Genomic DNA, 15,945 nt, shown 5'->3' with positions numbered 1-15,945 from the left:
GGGTTGTAATGCTTCCCTTTCCCTCTAGTGATTTTACTGGCAACTAAAATCAAGTCTGCACAGACGTAGTTACCATTGGTGAACCTGGTGCAGCAGCTGCACAGGGGTCAAAAGCCAGGAAGGGCCCATTGAACCCTGGTAGTTGCTGTCTTTTACTACCCCAACAGCAGTCAAAAGGGCCATTTACTTGCTTCCACTACAGCCCATGGCATCCTTGTTACACTATTGTAGGTCTGATATTCCCATTTCCAACACCTGGTAAATCTGGGTGTTGGAACTGTGAACACTGGTGCACATGTGAATGGGTGGAGAGAACGTCTATAGAGGAATTCCGTTCCGACAGTCTCTTAATTGGGTTCTATGAATTAATGTATTTTAAAATGAATCCTGTTATGTGACTTGAAGAATTTATATGCTTTTTTTAAAGGGTGCACTGAGCTGAAGTTGGATATTTAGACGGTTTAGACACATTCAAATGTAAAGTATAAAAAGTACTGCTTTTTTAGGTTTTGTTTTGACAAAAAAAGCTTAAATCAGGCTTAGAGCTTGCCCATTTCTTACCATTACTTACAATTGATTGGCATACATGTCATTCTTGTTTCCTTGCCTCTGATTGGTAGGTGCCTCCTGCTCCTTCTTGCTTCCTCCAGGTGCTTCCACTGTGTGTCCCTGCCCTGCAGCATGGACCTAGTACGGCTCTCTGTCTGCAGCAAGTGCCCTTCCACTGGCCACAAATTCATACAGGCCCTTTTAAAAACATTTTACATGCGCTCTAGAAGAGTGCATGTGTCTTCAACCCCTCATTAATATCACCATCCACGCTCTTGGCCCCAACCCTCTCCAGCTCTGCGTTGTTGGTGATCCCTCCTTCCTCCCACGCACCGCCCTTGTTTTGCTTCCCCATGACCCCTCCTCCCATTGCCCATTATTGTTGCTCTCTCTAATTCCCCTCATGTTGTTTCCCCTCTCCCATTGGTGCTGGTTCTATCCTCCTCCCCTGAACCAACCTCGTGTGGCTTGCCCCTCACGTTATTTTTTGGTGTGCGACACAGCTTAAAAAAATCGATATGATGATACCTGTGATACACCGGGTGGGGGGAGGGCACACTTAGCCTAGAGGGGGGAACCAAGGGCAATCCCTGGGATGTGCGGTCGGGGCTGCAGCCGTCTTCTAAGGGCTCAGGGCAAGGTAGGCCTCTCTACTGACAGCGGAGCTGCAATAAGGGACGTCTACTCAGTTGCTCCATTCGTGCCATCAGCCACGTGCGCTGGCATCACCCTTTATTATATACTCCCCAGTCTGCGCCTGGCCCAGGGAGATGAGTGCGTTACAAAGTATTGCAGTGGCAGGGTGGCTCACTACAATACCAACACTGGCCGCGTCATAGCTAATTTTTCTTAACATTAAGCAAGGTTGCACAGCCGCTTGCAGTGCTGTGCAACATGTCTAAAACATAATACATCTGATTGCATTTGTGAGAACAGTCGAAGCCAAAAACATAAATATAAAAAATGTGTAACCTACATACAGAAATATACAATATGGAGCAGCGTTTACTGACCAGTGTCATCAAGCAATATCCGAGCAATGATTTTGGAGGGTGTTTTTTTGCACAGTGCCCATAAGATCACCCTTGGGGGTCATGAGCATAAGTAGGCCTTCCGCAGGGTGCTGCAGTCGGAAACCAAAGCTCTAAGAAGTAGTGTTTACTCTCGACACGCTGTTTGCTGGTATCAAACTCACTCATGTGTGTGACTTCATTTAGTTAACTTCAGCTTGAGCTCAACCATTGTCAGTATGTTATGGCATTAAGATGCAAGTGAGACTTGAGGGAAGTATTAACAACCATTGGCAAGGTTGCACTTTTTTCCTTTACTTTAAGCCATGTTGCACAGCAGCCAATGCTGCTGTTTAAAACGAATTAAGATAAAGAAAAATAATGCTAGGACACAGTCAACGTTGGAAGTATCATTGCACTTTTTCCCTTTAATTTAAGCCATGTTGCATAGCAGCTGCCTAAAAAAGTATTGACAAAGGCAGTAAGATCTTGAATAGGAGACACCTATTGGCTTTGCCAATGCTTGTGTTTACTAGCCTCGGTAGAAGAGTACTGCCACGTGCTTTAATTACATCTCTGCAGTGCACGGCGTGTATTACGGTTGTCAGACACAGATTCCCGAGTAACACTGCATGCTTCAAATGATAACCCTGGTTTGGCTGCACATTTCAATCATCAGGCAGTTGAATAGATTTATTGCACTTACAAATGTCAAATAATTAAGAGAAAATAACCCTGGCATTAAAAAGAAATTAAAATTCACAGTCATCCAACAATCTAACGATTGGTAATTACAAACGAAGACGTATATTAAAGAAGCAATTTAAAACAATGTATTATTAAGTTTGTACTTGCGCGGAAGACAATCTCTAATTTCCCTTTATAAGGGGCACTTTGTCCTCATTAAGGCACAGCAGCAGCGTGCTAAGTAATTACTGTAATAAGAAGGTATTCTGAGTAAAAGCAGAACAAACAAGCACTTCACTAGCCATAAATTACAGCTGTCAGAGGATATTCGGGAGATCAATTGAACTGGGACTAATTATTTACACTGCACTTTATAGAGCAATTAAAAATTCCCCAAATGGTGTTAATTGCCTTTTATGTTCAAGATCTGCTACTCGAGTTTCAAATGCATATTTAACAGAAATGTCTGCTGTTTAAGATTGCTTGGGCTGGCACGTTGAATTTCTGTGCTCGGTTTTCTTGCAGGAGTTGGAAAGGCAAGCTATGAGGCCCACGACGAGGGCCACATGTGATATTTTTGTGAGGAGCTGGAGGTATATCACAAACTTGTTTTGTCTTATTTATTTTATAACACTTTCATTTATGAATTTTTGAGAGAAGCATAAATTAGAAAAAAAGAATTGAAGGATGCTGCCACACATGGGCAGACACTTCAGAGGCCCGGAGCTCCTGGGCCCACTTCCAGCTTTGAAGGCCTTGAGCCTAATTCAGTCGCTACCAAGTGCCAAACACATTAGCACAGGTGTAAATCCGAGGCTGTCGTTCAGCTTGATTCCGGTTCACCTTCCGGGTATCTTGCGGGTGGCTGTGGTTCATCGCCTCCAGAGTTTAACAGATAGTAGATTTTTTGCGAAATCATTATGTTGGTGGCCATATTTTATGAAGGAGGACAGTATCATTATTTAATTCTAGAGTTTTCAAACATGCTTCCACAGATGCTCTGCTGCCACACACATCATCTTTGGACTCCGTGTGACATTTGTCAGCTCTGCCTGAAAACCATGTCTCCCACAATCCGGAATGGAACATGACCACAAAATTCAATCCCAGACCGAAGACAGCCCACTTCCATCTATGACAACAGCACAGAGGTCTACCTCACATCTCCGATGACTCGTCTGAATAGCGACTGTCACCATGTCCAGCATGATAGAATGCTCAAAATCAAACTTGTCTGCCTGCTATAATGTATAAGGTGGCCTAATACATAAAACCATAAGGCCTTACTCTTTCGAGCCCTTATCAGCAGTTAGAATAAGGACAGTGTCAACTGTACATTTCTGTAGCTGATCCAATATTCTCCCATTGAATGCTGAGCTTAAGGCTTGATTTACAAAACACATCCAAATGTGTGCTACGGAATTGTCGACACTTATGACTGAATGATTCATTCATTTGAGCGACATTTTGATTGTATGCCTCTCTTCTATAATTGTACTTATGCAGAAGCTCCCCACTGGCGAACATCTGCTTATGGAGGTGCTGAAACTGGTGGCATTTGACCATCAAGTAGAAAAACTATATTCACTCAGAAAAAGCATTTTCCATTAAATTTTCTCTCCTCTCACACCACCACTCAAAGGGAATTTCTATGTACTTTCCCACACTTTCTGCAATATTTACATCTGTATCATAAAGGCTCCATTATTGACATCTGTCTCATAAAGGAGTACGTTTACGAGTGAGGATAAGTGTGGGCGATGGCATTACAAATGTATGTGAAAGTTATGGCTCGCTGTCTCTTCACAGCATTGCATGACTCACTACCTTTGGAACCCATTCTTGTTAGCCCCTATATATCATTAATGACTGCAAATAAATCGGTACAGATGGCTGAAAGTGCACTCTCATGCAGCAGTGCCTCTGCAGATGTAGTGTGTGTTTTACGGCAGATAAAAATATTGCTGAGCCACTAAATACCTGCTGAGGACTGCTTCCCTGCTTTTCACATGCTACGCAAACAAATGATGGACGGAATGCTGAATAAATCATACATTCACACCCAGTCAAGAGATCTGGGTGAAATCCATTGTTCTTTTGCTCACTATGCCACCTCAGTTTAGACCCGGCCATATGCAAATCAGTCTTGACCCTGTGCCTCATGGGAACAGTCCAGACCGAACTGCCAAGCCAGGTCCTCCCTGGACCGGAAACAAGCATCCTGGGACCGGTTTCTGGGTATTACCCTTAATCAGCCAGGCTAGCTTGAATCTAGTGGCACAGTGAGCAAGTCACCCACGTCTGGGCATACCCATCCCACTTAGGGTAAAAAGTGCTACGCAAACAAATGAAGGACGGAAAGCGGAATAAATCATACATTCACCTCCAGTCAGGGAGGACCTGGCCTGGCCGTTCGGGCTGGACTGTTCCCATTGGGTGCAGGGTCAAGACTGAATTGCATATGGCTGGATCCAAACTGGAATGGCATGGTGAGCAAAATAACAATGGATTTAGGCCCAGATCTCTGTACTGAGTTGAATGTATGACATTGTTCTGCATTCTGTCCCTCAATTGTTCTTTCTGCTTTTCACATGCAGCACAGCAGTTTAAATCAGTTGCTGGGACATCATCCCACCTCACGTCTCCCACTTCTCAATCCTCGTCCCTCACTACCCATCCTTCATATATCTTCCATCAACCATTATTCCTCATCCTCCATCCCCATCTTTCATTCCTCATCCCACATTCATCAGCCGTCATCGCTCAGCCATCATCCCTTATTCATTGTTTTAATCCATCGTCCATCTTCTCTCATCCACCATTCCTCATCCATCTTCAATCATTTGTCATCAAGTTAATGAGCGGTGGATCAGGCAAGTGGGTGGTCACAACTTCCCAGAGATATAGAGAGGAAGGAGGCTGGGATGGGCACAGGGTGATCATGAAGGACTGGATGGGTAGATGGAGAACAAAGAAACAAAGGCATTAATAATCCAGTTGACTGTGAAAGAAAACAGAACCACGTACAATGACATATCATAAATACTTGGACTTTTAGAATCATCGATCCGAAAGCGCCCGATGGTTGGCCAAAAAGGCTGTCCTAGAAATTTGAGAAGGGACTTACACAGCTGGCATTACCTGGAATGAAAATAAGTTAAGAAGGCAAAACTATCTAGAAGAAATTATGTTGCACCGAAAGTCTTAAAAGATGTCGAAAAAATAAGCACAGAGAAAGAAACTATCTGTAGTTTGTCGAGGCAGCTAAGCAACAAAGGTACATGGGATGTTTGTACTTGGTATCTAGAGGAGCAGCCAATTATTAAGGGAACATAGAAGCAGAAATGTCAAATGCCCATTGACTAATGCAACTTAAGAACATCCTCTGAAAAACAGAATAAATATTACCAATATGAGAATGGTCGAGCCTCAAAAGGGCAACCTGTAGCCAATTCAAAGGCAGATTGAATGCATGTGCTGTAGCTTTCTGCTGTAGACACCTCAAGCGCAATGAAGCAGCTAAGTGAACACGAAGCCACGGACTCAGACATGATACCCACAAAATACTTCCTTACCCAATAGACTGGTGGCTCTTCATGTTAGGTGATGAGAGGAGCATTAGTGAAGCAAAGGTTTCTGGATGGCCAGTAGTGGGGGTATTGAAAAGTACCCTTGTTGTATGGTCACCCCTCATTTTTTGCTCCAGGTCTGATGGTTATGACTGAAAGTGCACTGGCGCCTGCTGCCCAGGCCGCAGTGCCTATGCTCTATTCCCAAAACTGTTGAATGTGAATTGGTAATCCCAATTGGCAAGAACTTTACCCACCTCATAAGTCCCTAGTATATGGTACCAGTGGTTCCCAGCGCACGGGGGACGAAGGGGTCCCAGGGCTTGCAGCACTGATTCTGTCACCCTGGGTTACCAAAGTATACTACTGACAGTGAGCCTTCCATTGCAGACTGCAGGAGCAGTGTAAACTGCTCAAACTTGACTTTTTCCTCACCATGATGAAAGGTGTATCTGGAGCAACCAGGGACTTGTTGTTTTATTCATTATTACTTGCTAGAGGGGAGATATGTCATAACTGGATAAGTGAAACCCTGCCTCAGCACTCAAAGTCCATGTTTTCTATGTCAAGAATGGACTTGTTGGGAAACGTGTAAAAAAATCTAAATTCTAAACTGCAGATCACTCCCCAAACACTGGACTGAAATCGCTATGCTCTTAGAAGAACTTAAACCAGACGCCCTATTCCTGACAGAGAACTGGCTCAACGCAGAGTCAGAACCAGATCTCATCCAAACCATCACTCATGGATATCACATACAACGAGAAGATCATAAAGAGGGTAGAGGAGGAGGCCTAGCAGTTATCTTAAAGGATTGTTACAACTGCTGCAGCTCTCCCAACCTGGTACCAGACTGCGAAAGTCTCTCCTTTGCCATTGATTTCTCCCCCATAAGTACCTTCTCTGGGCTACTTATATATCGTCCACCCGGGGCTCTGGGACAATTTCTTAACACCCTTCCCCCCATCACAGCCGAATTGGCTTGCAGGCGTCTAATTTTACACTATTAGGGGATCTTAATATCCACTTTGACAATGCCTCTGACCACATCGCCAAAGAAATGACCATGAGCCTCTCCGCACTACAATTAAAAAAATTATTGTTCAAACCCACCCACACCAAAGGCCACTTACTCGATCCTGTTTTTAGTAACTATGCAGATCTCACAGCAGGAACCCCTTCCCCTCTCCCGTGGTCAGACCACTTCCTGATCCCTCTTTCCTGGGCCATCCTCGAGCCCCACTTAGCCACCAACACAGCCTCTCGTAGGGAACTGAATTGGTCAAAACTTCCCCTGGATTGCTGGTTGACGGCCCTTGAAATCTCAAGACCACCCAATAACCCCAACCCCATCCTAGCCAATGAGGACAACAACAGTTGGATCCATAACTCCTTAGATTCCGTACTCCCCATAAAATGCTCTCAATCAAAGCGCAGCACAGCAACTGCACCCTGATATTCCCACAAATTACAGGAAAGGAAAAAATATTGCTAAAAGTTAGAGAGGAAATGGCAACTGGATTATTCCCCTTCCAGCAAAACTGCTTACAGGGAGGCAATAAAAACTTACAAAAATGAAATTACAGCCTCTCAATCAACTTTCTTCGAAGAAAAAATGAAAGCAGCTGCTTTCATGCCCCAAAAAATCTATCGAATCGCAAAAACTCTCCTCAAACTCCCTGAGAAACCACCAATCCCTATTGATGCCCAAATTTGCTGCAACAACCTGGCAGATTTCTTTTTCCAGAAAATACAAACAATTTATACCTCCTTTTCCCCCATCCAGCCCTGACACAACTTTTGCCAACTTTTCAAGTGCAGGACCCCGATCTTCGGCCACTCTGGACACCCTCCCCCCTCTCAATCCCACCACATTAGAATCCATTATGCACCAGGTGAAAACTGGCTCCCCCCAAGACCCGGCACCCCCACGCGCCCTGCTGCCAGCTATTGTCAACATTCTTCCCACCACACTCGACCTGCTCAACGCCTCTATCTCTTCCTGCATTTTCCCTCCCCCCCTGGAAGCGCCCCATGGTTAAGGCTCTCTTTCAAAAACCTAACCTAGGCCAAGACAATCCCAGCAATTACCGGCCAATTTCTCTGTTACCATGGCTGAGCAAGGTCCTACCTGAGTCCCACATTATTTAACGTTTATATGAGCCCCCTAGCTGAGATTGTCCGTCCTTTCCGCATAAAAATCATCACTTATGCCGATGACACTCAGCTAGTGGTAGCCCTTAACCAATCAAACACTTCCTCTAACAACCTGAGTGGATGTCTGGAGAAGGTGGCCAAATGGATGACACTCTCCTGTTTAAAGTTGAACAGGGACAAAACTGAGCTCATGCTCTTAGGTAAAACCCCCAAGCTTAATATAAACTCACTATGGCCCATCTGCCTAGGTCCTGTCCCAGTGCCAAAGTACACAACTAAAAGCATGGGCATTTGGCTGGATTACTCCCTCAACTTTAACCACCAAGCAGCTAAACTCTCAGCCACCTGCTATGGTCTACTAAGGCTACTTCAAAAAATTCTCCCCCTACTTCCATTCCAGGTGAAACAGATTAAGGTACGGGGTCTCATTTTATCATGCCTGGACGTTGGGAATGCCCTCTATCTGTGGGGCCCCTCAATTCACCTTATGCAAACTCCAGGTCATCCAAAACTGCGCTGCCCGATCAATCCTTCAGATCCCCCGCCGACTCCAATCAATCCCGGACTAAAGAGCCTCCATTGCCTCCCAGTTAGGGAAAATATTGAACTCAAGGCCCTGTGTATTGCCCATAGGTCCTTTTGGAAGACGGGCCCTGTCATTAGCCAATCGCTGATTAGTCCCTACCACCCGAATAGACAGCTCAGATCAGCATCTTCCTTCCTCACCCTAGTGCCCTAGATCAAAAGAACTAGATGTGTTGGACGCTCCTTTGCTTATAACTCGGCTAAACTCTGGAACTCTCTCCCACTCCACCTGCGGGCAGAGCCCAATCTGCTCCCCTTCCGTAAGCTTTTAAAAACTCTGCTCTTCAACAAATCTGTATAGTTCTAACTATCTTCTTGCACGTGTTTGTCCACAGCGCTAGGACGCCTTAGGGCAGCTATTGCACTTAACAAATGGCCTTTTCATTTCATTGATTTAATTTCAAAAGAGAAAAAGATTATGGGATATATTAAAAAATTGGGCAGGGGTTAACTGAATACAATGAATGGGTAACAAATATATTAAGAAGAACCCTCGGTCCAATGATTACGCCTACATAACTCTCTGTTTTATGCTTTAAGGGCCTCCCAATATACTTTATGCAGCCACCGTAAGAGCAGACGTTTTCTGAGAGAGATGTACCAGAAGGAGGATGGTGTCTTAACCTGCCGCCCCCCCCTGTGGGGGCTTATGGTCTTTCCTTCGCAATTGAAAAGGCAAGGGTATAAGTCATTAAATTAAAATCTAAGGTGAATGAGGACAACAACAGGGATGTTTGACAAAGACATGGATGTATATACAGTATTATAGATGAGTAACAGAGAATAGCAGTGCTGTTTTTTACTGCGGGCCATCAAATATGCAATAGGAGTGAAGCACGAGTTGTCCATGATGTCATTCAGAACACTAATTTGTTAAACATTCCTGTTATTCTCCGTGACCAAATTACAATTTGATGTTATTTATGGCCCATCCAAATCATCTGTCCCTGATTTCAATTGCTTTGCATGAGTAGACAAGTCACGGTTGAGATAACATTATGTCTAACGTGTCACAAACCCTTGTACGGTGTTACACCTGGTGTCCTACCATCTGGCCCCACCCACTACCCTCTGGGTATCAGGCCCCTCCTGCGAAAAAATATCTGGCATCCTGCCACCTTCCCACACCACCCTCAGCCTTACCCCCTCTCAAAAAAGCACATAATGTCCTCCTATCCACCCTCAACCACTATATTTACTGCCCCCTCTCCATCCAAATTTAAAAAAACTCAAAATCCCGATGTCCTGCTGTCCATGCACACCATCCTCTCTGCAATCTATCTCTCCCGAACACAGGCATATAAAAATAATGCCTGGTCTCCTGCCACCCATTCCTACAACTCTCTGTGCCATACCTGACCTGTCCCTTCCGCTCTATCAGCTTGAAATTCCTTTATGAGGTTACAATGGTAGGAAACAGCTTTCATTTCTCACTATTGCTGTATCAAAGCAATGAATACTCACATTTACAATCTGGTATCCGCAGGAATTCGATCTAAGTGAGAGCTACACACAACACATGCATCACTGCAGCGAATAACCAGTTTTTCACTAAAGAGGTATCCTATGGAAGCCTTATATAACAACATATTCCACGATTTAGATGTTGGTACCTAAATGTTTTTAATTCCAAAAAAGCTTTCAGGAACCTGAAATGTTGAAAACTAAATGATTTACTGATTGATTATAGGGTAGCAAATAAACACAATTTATTGTTCATCAAAACATGGGAAGCTGGGTAATTTAGATGAGTACAGAGGACATGGATCCTTTAAATTAAACTGTGTGGAAATATCTCACTGATTTATCATTTCTGAATTCACTTTTCTACTGTTTCTACTGTTTAATCCGAATGTCTGATACATGGTAGCACTTCAGACCACAGCAGTGTTATATACAATAAATGATCTTGTAAGTGTTTTTTTCTTAATCTGTGACAAAACTAGCGTTGATGGGCGTTGACTACTGAGGAGATGTGTTTCTCTCTTTTATGAGCTTTTTTATTTAACACTTAATAAAGATCTTTGACTGACCGACGAGTCTGTAGATCTGAGTGTGGTTTGGTGCCCGCAGTCGGGTGATGCCTTCTCGTTCGTGACCATGACAGCTGCTTCACGGGAAAGTTCAGATGAAACTAGCTTTCAGTGCATATAAGTGTGCGGCTGAGTTGCATTATTATCTTCTTGAAGTAAATTGGCCTCTGAAGACAATGCGTTTGATTTATAAAGCAGTCAGTTTGGAGATGCTCTCAGCAGCACAAGGCAGGCAAAATTCATCGAAAGCTCTTTCAGTGGCGTCTTAATCAAACTGACATATCCCTCTCCAGTGACTTTATTAACCCAGATTGAAGGAGTGAGGCTAAGCGCCCCCTCAGGAACCGCGGGAACGGCGGAGGATCTTATCTCTTAATATACTGGGTAGTCCAATAGGAACTAATAAATATCGCTGTAAATAGATACGTGGGCTCCGATGCCGCCCTTTCGCCACAGCCAATGTGCTGACGCAGCCATCTGCTGCACAGCCGCCGCCTTCATTTAATAAAGCAAGAGACCTCAATAATTAACTTTACTTTAAAATGTCTGCCACCAGCTTTTAATGGCAGGATCCGCTTTGGAGGTCTTTAGTATAGATGTGAGTTAAGCCATTGTAGGAGCGTCCACACAGACGCACATAGCGCCAAGCTACAGCTCACGGCAGGAAACCCGCAGTCTTATTCTTCATCTATTAACGCAGTTTTCTATAGCGCCAACAAAAAGAACGCAAATAGAAACATGAATGTCTGGTACCGAGAAATACACGACAGAAATGACTCAAGTGGCTATACAAGTCATAACCAGAAAGAGAATCCAACTTTCTAACTTAAAAGAAGTGGCTGAAGAAGTAAGGTATGATCTTTGAACCCTGTAACATCACTGGAAGTGACATCACTAAAGCACTGAAGAATTCCCTTACCCTACCACTCACTGAGCACCACAGACATACACACACATACACGTTCAAATCTATTGTAGACCTACAGTGAGGTGGAAACACACACATTTGCTACACTTAAACAAAAATGTTCTTAGTCTCTTACAAATCTTAAGGCTGATATGAATCATCCTATTAAAGGTGAGTGGCTAACCCTTGATGTTTCTCGTCCTGCACTTTCAGTTAAACAAAGTGAGTGCCTTCTAGCAGCTGTGCAGTTGGTTTCCTTGAATGTACCCATTTGGACTAAAGCGTCATAATGTAATGGTTATTAAAAGGAAGCCTGAGGACTGGTCCCATGGTAGATGTCCTTTAGACATAAAGCCACATGGCAGCAATCTCCACAGTGCCTTAGCAAGTATCTTGCTCATTAGCCAGGAAGTAGACCTTGGGCAATGACCATCTTGTTCCCCTCCCATGTCCTAGCTTTACCTTTTCGCCTTCTGTTGTGTATGTATGTCCCTTACTTCAAGCTCTAATTTTGAAATGTTATATAAACAATCTATTTTGTTTCTCTTTGCTTCTTCGAATCTTTCTCCCTGCTCACCTTGCTCAACCTACCACCCAACATCCCATCAAGTTGTTTCTAAGAGCATCAGATCTTAAGTCATTATTGTTCCTTTACCACTTTATGGTACCAATCTCAAAGGGATATGTACACTCCTCTCAGTACTGAGGAGGGTTAGATGTAATTGGGTAGTGTTGGACCGAGGGAAACCCAAGTCACATAGGGTAGCTTGGCACTAAATGGCAGGCCTAACTCCAAGGTACATGTGCTAAGTTTGCGTCACACCCTTCAGTAACATAACGTCCATCCACTCAAAAATAAGGACACTACACCACTTTTGGAAAAATACGAATAGTTTTATAAAAGTTCTCTTTATATCTCTGTGGTTTCTTAGCAGTCTTAAGTCACAGCACATAAATTAGCTCTGCATAAGAGAAATCAGCAACTAGACAGTTTTTATAGAAGAAAAATCATTACTGGCATTTCCTGACGTTCCTTTACCCTGAAAGGAGAGTTCTTTAACCACTCCTGCACCTTAAACAAATAAGACATGCATCATTAGCTTAGAAGTTAGCAAGCATAGATATTTCCTACATCCAGTTTGAGCTATTCATACAATTCTGATAGTAGTAACCCAGCATGAGGTAGTTCAGTCTTCACATATAAATAGTTTCAGGAAATTGCCTGCTCAGTTCTACCTATGGCACTCTTAAATGGATTCAGTGAAATTGCTTCTCAGTTCTAACCTATGGCACTCTTAAATGGATTCAGTGAAATTGCTTAGGCAATTGTCTCGATGGAGTTCAAAGATCTTGATGGGGATTAAACAACTTTCACCCTTACTGCACTTCTACTTATTTGCTTAAGTACTGCCTAAAGTTTACCCCAGTCTGGTTCACAGTCGACCTCAGCGATCTGCTCTTGTCTCTATTCCATGTCAGAAACCGGTGGCGACTCAGGCTCTCCTTCACGAGGCTCAGTCAGGCACCATCGGCATCCGCTTAGACTCAGCGTTTCCTCCCTCTCGCTCTTACCGGGAGTTTCGCCTCAGTCCGGCCCCGCAGCTCTGCTGCCTCCGCTCACCTCAACAACGATATTCCGAGGAGCCCTCTGACCTGGCGCTGACAGCTCCGGCGGTTGACAGAACCGGAATCTCCCCGCACTTCCTCCTTCCGCGTTGTTGATTACTCGGCGCTCCGCCCTCCCCTCAGGCGTCGAGAAGGGTGGAAACAGACGCCGGCCAACCTCCTAGGGCTTCTGCCCCCTTCTCCGCGTCACTGGTTCTTCAATGCAGACTTCCGCGAAGCCAGCCTCTTGGTCGGGTTCTTTTAGCGGCTCTCCCCGCTGGCCCTCCCGAACGGCCCGGTGTGGGTGCGACAGCCGTTTCGAGGCACGGTCCACGCAGCAGGCCCTCACAGGGTAGGATTCTTCCCTTTTCCTTTCGGGCTCTCAGGACTTCGGGTGGACCGTCAAAATACTGCTTCCTCGCCCGCTTCAAGGCGACAGTCCAGTTTAATTCCCAAAGGGGCGGACAGGCAGAAGTTAACCCCCTACAGATGGGAGCCTCTTTGGGTGATTTCCCAAATCAGTCAGCCGCTTATCCAGGATAGTCCAACCAAGTTACTCTCCAGTCACAAGTCAATAGTTGGAGCTAGGGGTGAGGTCTCGGTGTTATGGCTTAGTCCGTAGAAAGGGGAACAGACCAGCACAGTAGAGCAGCCGGCCCGTGGGTCGATCTAACCCCTCACAGTGCACTTTCCTCCCTTCACTACTGCTTTACTCCTCACCAACTATCACTCAACCTCCTCTGGACACTCTCCACTAACCCTAAAATGGCCGCCCTGGTTCTGGCCTTATATAGACTGACCACAAAGGTTCCAGCAGGGTCCAGAAGATCTGGAAGGTCTCTAAACTACCCTATGGGTCTTTCTCAAGGGATGGCAGTTATGGCAGTTGATGGCCACCATTTTAGATACCTCCTAGTTTTCTGTCAGGAAAGACACTTAGGCCTCAGGAAAAAGGACCATGAGGACAAAGAACACCTAACCCCATAGGACAACACCGCAAAAATTCAGTGGACATAAAAATTAAGGGTTTTGAGGGGCAAAAAGAGGACAAAAATAAATAAGTAAATAGGAGGGACTACCCAAAGGGCAGACAGGTCTAACACGCGTCCCCCCAGCTGAAAGTGGGGAGAGCTACCCAACCCCTTGGGAGTCCTCATCACTAAGGCGGAAATACCTAGAGAGACCTTCTGCATTGGTGTGGTCCACTCCAGGCCGATGTTCCACCCGGAAGTCCATTCCCTGTAGGAAGATGGACCATCTCAACAGCTTGGGATTTTCCCCCTTCATTTGCATCAGCCAACGGAGGAGTCGGTGGTCGGTCTGAACCAGGAAGTGCGAGCCAAACAGGTATGGCCGCAACTTCTTCAGAGCCCACACCACCGCAAAAGCTTCCCGCTCAATTGCACTCCACTTCTGTTCCCGGGGAAGCAGTCTCCTAGACAGGAAGACTACAGGCTGATCCAGACCCTCTTCATTGAGTTGCGATAACACTGCCCCAATGCCATGCTCTGATGCGTCTGTCTGGACAATGAACTCCTTGGAGAAGTCCGGGGCCCTCAGGACCGGTGCTGCACACATTGCCTGTTTCAATTTCGTAAAGGCTTGCTGACAAGCCTCTGTCCAGACTACCCGTCGAGGTTGTTTTTTGGAAGTGAGCTCTGTGAGGGGCGCTACAATAGTGCCATATCCCTTCACAAAGCGACGGTAGTAACCTGTGAGGCCCAGGAAAGCTCGGACCTCAGTCTGGGTCTTGGGGGGTTCCCAGGCCATGATTGCCTCAATCTTTGCCTGGAGGGGCTGCACTGTTCCCCTACCCACCAAGTGGCCTAGGTACACAACCGACCCCTGCCCAATCTGACATTTGCTGGCTTTGATTGCCAAGCCAGCTTGTTTCAGGGCCTGAAGAACTGCTTGCAAGTGATGCAAATGGTCCTCCCAACTGCTGCTGAAGACGGCAATGTCATCTAGGTAAGCAGCGGAGAAAGCCTCCATTCCGGAGAGGACCTGGTTCACCAGCCGCTGAAAAGTGGCAGGGGCGTTCTTGAGCCCAAAGGGCATCACGCAGAACTGGAAGTGTCCCTCAGGCGTGGAGAAAGCTGACCTTTCTTTTGCTCCATCTGTAAGGGAAATCTGCCAATACCCTGAAGTGAGGTCAAAGGTACTTAGATATTGGGCAGCTCCCAGCCGGTCAATCAATTCATCCGCCCTAGGGATCGGATGAGCGTCAGTCTTGGTTACTGAGTTCAGTCCCTGGTAATACACACAGAACCTCAGTTCTGGAGTGGCGCCTGGTGGAGCAGTTTTTGGCACTAGAACCACCGGACTGGACCAGGGGCTACTGGAAGGTTCAATAACTCCTAGCTCCAGCATCTTGGTAACCTCACCTTGGATGCTGGCCTTTACCTTGTCTGACAGCCGGTAGGTCTTTGACTTCACTGGTGGGCTGTCTCCTGTGTCCACATCATGGGTACACAGGTGGGTTCTTCCTGGGACAAGGGAGAACAACGAGGAGTACTGCTCCAATACCTGGCGGCAGTCCTCTCGCTGCTCAGGAGTTAGGGATGGGGAGAGAATCACTCCCTCCACCGACCCATCCTTCTCTTGAGACAAAAAGAGATCAGGGAGTGGCTCGCTTTCTGCTTCCTCTGCACCGTCAGTCACCATCATCAAGATGAACTCGGGCCTCTCATGGTGGGGTTTGAGGCGATTGGCATGCAGCACCCGTAGGGGCTGTCGAGGGGTCTTAAGGTCCACCAGGTAGGTGGCCTTACCCTTCTTCTCCAACACCTCAAAGGGGCCTGCCCAGCGATCTTGAAGGGCACTTAGATCTCCAGGTTCCATCA

The sequence above is a fragment of the Lissotriton helveticus genome, chromosome 5_1 (assembly GCF_964261635.1).
Source record: "Lissotriton helveticus chromosome 5_1, aLisHel1.1, whole genome shotgun sequence".
Taxonomy (NCBI): Eukaryota; Metazoa; Chordata; class Amphibia; order Caudata; family Salamandridae; genus Lissotriton; species Lissotriton helveticus.
This window is presented reverse-complemented; position numbering follows the sequence as displayed.